Below are 7,306 nucleotides of genomic sequence, written 5' to 3'. Positions count from 1 at the left end.
TACCCATTGACTCCAAAAACAGAGACTATGGTGTTTAACACGCATGACAATAAAATGATACTTGTGGACAATAATATGAAGACATACGAGGAGATCGACGTTCTATAAATCCATAATAATAATCGTATGATGGGACACGGATAGCATATCCCACTTTCATTCTTCGTTATTTCTGTCCTGAAGATCTATCTGCAGAAATGTAACAATATTTTTGAACAAACATCAAGTTTCCTTCAGTCGTTCTGAGAAGAATTGGGGTCTAACGTTGCAGAATAAGGCTGTATTGTATCCCGGCGGGGGAGGGGGGGTGTCACTGGAGCACACGGACCCCCCAGGCAGATAAAGATACTTTGTACATTATTTATATCTGGAAATATTTTTTTCCCGTTGCCACCACGGAATCTCCACATGTAGACAGTCCAGGCGTTTTTTCGGACAGACTCCCGGAATCCATACATCGGCCGCAGACGCTGAAATATTTAGACCAGGCCGGGCCGGTGGCGTCTCCTGTTAACGAGGTTGTGTTAAACATGTCTGTGTTTAGTGTGCGCACGGCATGGAAACAAGCGTCTGTTTGTGATGTCACAAGTTTTCCACACCAGCCATTCGGAGGAATCGCGTTTCTAGATGGAGCGTCGGGTATCAGCGAGAGCCGAGGAGACAGAAAACAAGAGCCACCGGTAACTGATCCTAGAGTGGAATTACAGGTGGCACCTATGTGACAAGGTGCCCCCTCCTCCACCAACAACACTGCATGAAAAAAAAAATACCTGTGATGGGGAGGAAAAGGTTACATTGTATACTTACCTGTCCCCGACTTCCTCCACAGATCCTGGGTGAGGGTGACGTCACCTTCCCCCACAGATCCCGGGTGAGGGTGACGTCATCTTCCCCCACAGATCCCGGGTGAGGGTGACGTCATCTTCCCCCACAGATCTCAGGTGAGGGTGACGTCACCTTCCCCCACAGATCCCGGGTGAGGGTGACGTCATCTTCCTCCACAGATCCCTGGTGTGGGTGACGTCACCTTCCTCCACAGATCCCGGGTGAGGGTGACGTCATCTTCCTCCACAGATCCCGGGTGAGGGTGACGTCATCTTCCTCCACAAATCTCAGGCGAGGGTGACGTCATCTTCCTCCACAGATCCCGGGTGACGTCATCTTCCTCCACAGATCCCGGGTGACGTCATCTTCCTCCACAGATCCCGGGTGAGGGTGACGTCACCTTCCCCCACAGATCCCGGGTGTCGTCATCTTCCTCCACAGATCCTGGGTGAGGGTGACGTCATCTTCCCCTACAGATCCCGGGTGAGGGTGATGTCATCTTCCCCTACAGATCCCGGGTGAGGGTGACGTCATCTTCCTCCACAGATCCCGGGTGAAGGTGACGTCATCTTCCTCCACAGATCCCAGGTGAGGATGACATCATCTTCCTCCACAGATCCCGGGTGAGGGTGACGTCACCTTCCCCCACAGATCCCGGGTGAGGGTGACGTCATCTTCCTCCACAGATCCCAGGTGAGGATGACATCATCTTCCTCCACAGATCCCGGGTGACATCACCTTCCTCCACAGATCCTGGGTGAGGGTGACATCACCTTCCCCCACAGATCCCGGGTGAGGGTGATGTCATCTTCCTCCACAGATCCCGGGTGAGTGTACCAGGGGGAGGGGATGTGTACCGGGGGAGGGGGATATGTACCGGGAGGGGGGATGTGTACAGGGGGATGTGTACTGGGAGGGGAGGGGGATATGTACAGGGGGAGGGGGGATGTATACCGGGGGAAGGGGATGTGTACTGGGAGGGGGAGGGGGATGTGTACCGGGGGATGTGTACCAGGGGAGGGGTGGGATGTGTACCTGGAGAGGGAGATGTGTACTGGGAGGGGGATGTGTACCGGGGGAGGGGGATGTGTACCGGGAGGGGGGGTGTGTACAGGGGGAGGGGTGATGTGTACTGGGGGGAGGGGGATGTGTACCGGGGGGATGTGTACTGGGAGGGGGATGTGTACCGGGGGAGAGGGATGTGTACTGGGAGGGGGATGTGTACCGGGGGAGAGGGATGTGTAACGGGGGAGAGGGATGTGTACCGGGGTGGAGGGATGTGTACTGGGAGGGGAGGGATGTGTACCGGGGAGGGGATGTGTACTGGGAGGGGGAGGGGGATGTGTACCGGGGGAGGGGGATGTGTAACGGGGGAGAGGGATGTGTACCGGGGTGGAGGGATGTGTACTGGGAGGGGAGGGATGTGTACCGGGGAGGGGATGTGTACTGGGAGGGGGAGAGGGATGTGTACCGGGGGAGGGGGATGTGTACCGGGAGGGGGTGTGTGTACTGGGGGAGGGGTGATGTGTACCGGGGGAGGGGGATATGTACTGGGGGGAGGGGGATGTGTACTGGGGGGATGTGTACTGGGAGAGGGATGTGTACTGGGAGGGGAGGGGATGTGTACCGGGGGAGAGGGACGTGTACTGGGAGGGGAGGGATGTGTACCGGGGAGGGGATGTGTACTGGGAGGGGTGAACATTTGAATTTGGACACATTCGTTGTTAGAAATGTTTCCATTTTTCCCATCATTGGTCAGCTGGAGGCAATGTTCAGACTCGGGATTGGGGGGCGGTAAATGTTGGCTCATTACCGCCCATCCAAGTGAAGGGGCCAATGCACAGAAGAAAACACAACGCCTGTCAAACACCCTCTGAGAAACGATCGGACGCCTGTGAGGGAGAATGTGTCTCCAGTCCGGGGGAGACGGTCCTTGTCTGCCACCTGGTGGAGATGATCGGAATTGCAGCTCCATTCACAGCAATGCGTTTGTTTTTCATGCTTCTTGCAGAAACACCGGTGTTCTGCCGTATAGTGTCCGGCCATCATATAGTGTCCGCCCCGTACTGCGCATGCACAGTAGGGAGCAGACGAAGCTTCGGAGGCCACCACCTCCACTCCACTGCGCGGTGAGTGGAGGTGGTGCCCCACCATGCAAGCAGATATAGGGCTGTGAAAATTAGAGGGCCCTTCGCTTCGCTCGCCACACTTCGGGCTCGGCCTCGCTGCACTCGGATCTTTTATATTCCTGCTCTATGTCCACTTGGATGGTGGGGCTAGAACCTGGACTCAGTGCGCAGGCGCCGTTCATCCTCGCCTATTTTTGGAATCTGTGTGCTGTGTACTGCGCATGCGCACTACACAGAGGACACTATCGGATGGGGGACCATATATGATAAGACACCGGGTGTTTTCTATAACTCGGGTTCCCATCGATCACATCGATGCGTTTTTTCACCTCTGCATTTTTGGAAACGATCAGCGACTTTTTGAAACGTGAAGCGCAGATTTTTTTGATCCAATGGAGACGCCGCAATAAATCACGTGGTGCGTTTTTAGCAAATTATTGACATGTTTTGCGTCATTTGATCTGCCCAACAAATTGGCCAAAGAAAAATACAAAAACGCATCAATAGTGCGACTCCAAAAACGCAGAAAGAAAACTGTATGGGTGAGGATGGAAAGAGAAGCGGGCGGTAAAAGTGCAGAAAAGTCTGAAATTCGGAAGGACTTTCACCTCAATGTATATTATTGATTTCCAATCAGCCGGGAGGAGCCAATTCCATGGCACAGCTCTTCCCCCTTACATCACAGCCCCTCCCTCCTTACATCATAACTCCTCCCTAATTACATAACTCCTCCCTCCTTACAGCCCCTCCCTCCTTACATCACATCCCCTCTCCCTTACATCATAACCCCTCCTCTTTTGAGCATAGGGATGGAGATGAGGGATGAAGGATGGGGTTAAGGGACAAAGGATGGGGATGAGGGATGAAGGATGGGGATGAGGGATGAAGGATGGGGATAAGGGATGAAGGATGGGGATAAGGGATGGGGATGAAGGATGGGTATGAGGGATGGGGATGAGGCATGAAGGATGGAGATGAGGGATGAAGGATGGGGATAAGGGATAGGGATGAAGGATGGGGATAAGGGATAGGGATGAGGGATGAAGGATGGGGATAAGGGATGGGGATGAAGGATGGGTATGAGGGATGGGGATGAGGCATGAAGGATGGAGATGAGGGATGAAGGATGGGGATAAGGGATAGGGATGAAGGATGGGGATAAGGGATGGGGATGAGGGATAAAGGATGGGGATGAGGGATGAAGGCTGAGACATGAAGGATGGGGATGAGGGATGAAGGATGGGGATGAGGGATGAAGGATGGGGATAAGGGATGGGGATGAAGGATGGGGATGAGGGATGGGGATGAAGGATGAGGGATAAAGGATGGGGATGAGGGATGAAGGCTGAGACATGAAGGATGGGGATGAGGGATGAAGGATGGGGATAAGGGATGGGGATGAAGGATGGGGATGAGGGATGGGGATGAGGCATGAAGGATGGGGATGGGGATGAGGCATGAAGAATGGAGATGAAGCATGAAGGATGGGGATGAGGGATAAAATATGGGGATAAGAGATGAAGGATGGGGATGAGGCATGAAGGATGGGGATGAGGGATAAAGGATGGGGATGAGGGATAAAGGATTAGGGATGAAGGATGGGGATGAGGGATGGAGGTGAGGAATGAAGGATGAGGGATGAAGGATGGGGATGAGGGATGAAGGATGGGGATGAGGCATGAAAGATAGGGATGAGGATGAAGATGAGTGATGAAGGATGAGGGATGGGGATGAAGGATGGGGATGAGTGATAGGGATGAAGGATGGGGATGAGGGATGGGAATGAAGGATGAGGGATGGGAATGAAGGATGGGGATGAGGGATGGGGATAAGGGATGAATGATGGGGATGAGGGATGGGGATGAGGGATGAAGGATGAAGGATGGGGATGAGGATGAAGATAAATGATGAGGGATGAAGGATGGGGATGAGGGATGAGAATGAAGGATGGGGATGAGGGATGAAGGATGGGGATGAAGGATGGGGATGAGGGATGGGGATGAAGATAAATGATGAGGGATGAAGGATGGGGATGAGGGATGGGAATGAAGGATGGGGATGAGGGATGGGGGATGAGGGATGGGGGATGAAGGATGGGGATGAGGGATGGGGATGAAGATAAATGATGAGGGATGAAGGATGGGGATGAGGGATGAGGAATAGGGATGAAGGATGGGGATGAAGATAAATGATGAAGAATGAAGGATGGGGATGAGGGATGGGGATGAAGATAAATGATGAGGGATGAAGGATGGGGATGAGGGATGAAGGATGGGGATGAGGGATGAAGGATGGGGATGAGGCATGAAAGATAGGGATGAGGATGAAGATGAGTGATGAAGGATGAGGGATGGGGATGAAGAATGGGGATGAGTGATAGGGATGAAGGATGGGGATGAGGGATGGGAATGAAGGATGAGAATGAGGGATGGGGATAAGGGATGAATGATGGGGATGAGGATGGGGATGAGGATGAGAGGGATGGGGATGGGGGAAGATAAATGATGAGGGATGAAGGATGGGTGAGGGATGGGGATGGAATGGGATGGGGGATGAAGGATGAGGGGGATGAAGGATGGGGACGAGGAGATGGGGATGATAAATGATGAGGGATGAGGATGGGATGGGGGATGAGGGATGAGGATGGGGATGAGGATGAAGGATGGGATGAAGGATGGGGATGAGGGATGGGGATGAAGATAAATGATGAGGGATGAAGGATGGGGATGTTCCATGTTGTAGATGTCAGGCATGGCCGGGTGTCCTGGCTCGCTCTCATGCAAGCTATTCAGGCTTTTCCCCCGATCTTCGCACCCCCGGGTTCGGGTCGTATCCTTTTTGCCCCGGTCTCTGGCTGTGGGGTATTTTCTCTTCCTATCCTTGCTCCTTTTTCCTCCGGAGGTGGAGGTTTCGGCTCCTCCTTATGGTGGAGTTCTGGTGTCATGTGGGGTCGGAGTTCGCTCTTTGGGATGCGGTGATTGGTGACAATTGTTATATCATGAGGACCCTTAGATCCACAACGCCCCCTGTAGGGTGATCTCCCCCAACGCCCCCCCTGTAGGGCGATCTCCCCCAACACCCCCCTTGTAGGGTGATCTCCCCCAACACCCCCCGTAGGGTGATCTCCCCCAACACCCCCCGTAGGGTGATCTCCCCCAACGCCCCCCCCCTGTAGGGCGATCTCCCCCAACACCCCCCTTGTAGGGTGATCTCCCCCAACACCCCCTGTAGGGTGATCTCCCCCAACGCCCCCCCCTGTAGGGCGATCTCCCCCAACACCCCCCTTGTAGGGTGATCTCCCCCAACACCCCCCGTAGGGTGATCTCCCCCAACACCCCCCGTAGGGTGATCTCCCCCAACGCCCCCCCCCTGTAGGGCGATCTCCCCCAACACCCCCCTTGTAGGGTGATCTCCCCCAACACCCCCCGTAGGGTGATCTCCCCCAACACCCCCCTTGTAGGGTGATCTCCCCCAACACCCCCCCGTAGGACGATCTCCCCCAACACCCCCCTGTAGGGTGATCTCCCCCAACACCCCCCTTGTAGGGTGATCTCCCCCAACACCCCCCCGTAGGACGATCTCCCCCAACACCTCCCGTAGGGCGATCTCCCCCAACACCCCCCCGTAGGGTGATCTCCCCCAACACCCCCCCGTAGGGCGATCTCCCCCAACACCCCCGTAGGGTGATCTCCCCCAACACCCCCTTGTAGGGTGATCTCCCCCAACACCCCCCTTGTAGGGTGATCTCCCCTAACACCCCCCTGTAGGGTGATCTCCCCCAACACCCCCCACGTAGGGCGATCTCCCCCAACACCCCCCTTGTAGGGTGATCTCCCCAACACCCCCCCGTAGGACGATCTCCCCCAACACCCCCCGTAGGGTGATCTCCCCCACTACCCCCCCGTAGGGCGATCTCCCCCAACACCCCCCCGTAGGGCGATCTCCCCCAACACCCCCCCGTAGGGCGATCTCCCCCAACACCCCCCCGTAGGGCGATCTCCCCCAACACCCCCCCGTAGGACGATCTCCCCCAACACCCCCCGTAGGGTGATCTCCCCCAACACCCTCCCGTAGGGCGATCTCCCCCAACACCCCCCCGTAGGGCGATCTCCCCCAACACCCCCCCGTAGGGCGATCTCCCCCAACACCCCCCGTAGGGTGATCTCCCCCAACACCCCCCTTGTAGGGTGATCTCCCCCAACACTCCCAACCTTGTAGGGTGATCTCCCCTAACACCCCCCCGTAGGGTGATCTCCCCCAACACCCCCCCCGTAGGGCGATCTCCCCCAACACCCCCCCGTAGGGCGATCTCCCCCAACACCCCCCCTTGTAGGGTGATCTCCCCCAACACC

Source organism: Lithobates pipiens, unplaced genomic scaffold (genome assembly GCF_037356315.1).
Source record: "Lithobates pipiens isolate NorthernLeopardFrog02 unplaced genomic scaffold, aLitPip1_a1.2 Scaffold_18, whole genome shotgun sequence".
NCBI classification, from domain to species: domain Eukaryota; kingdom Metazoa; phylum Chordata; class Amphibia; order Anura; family Ranidae; genus Lithobates; species Lithobates pipiens.
The sequence above is the reverse complement of the archived record's forward strand: the minus strand, read 5'-3'. Positions refer to the sequence as shown.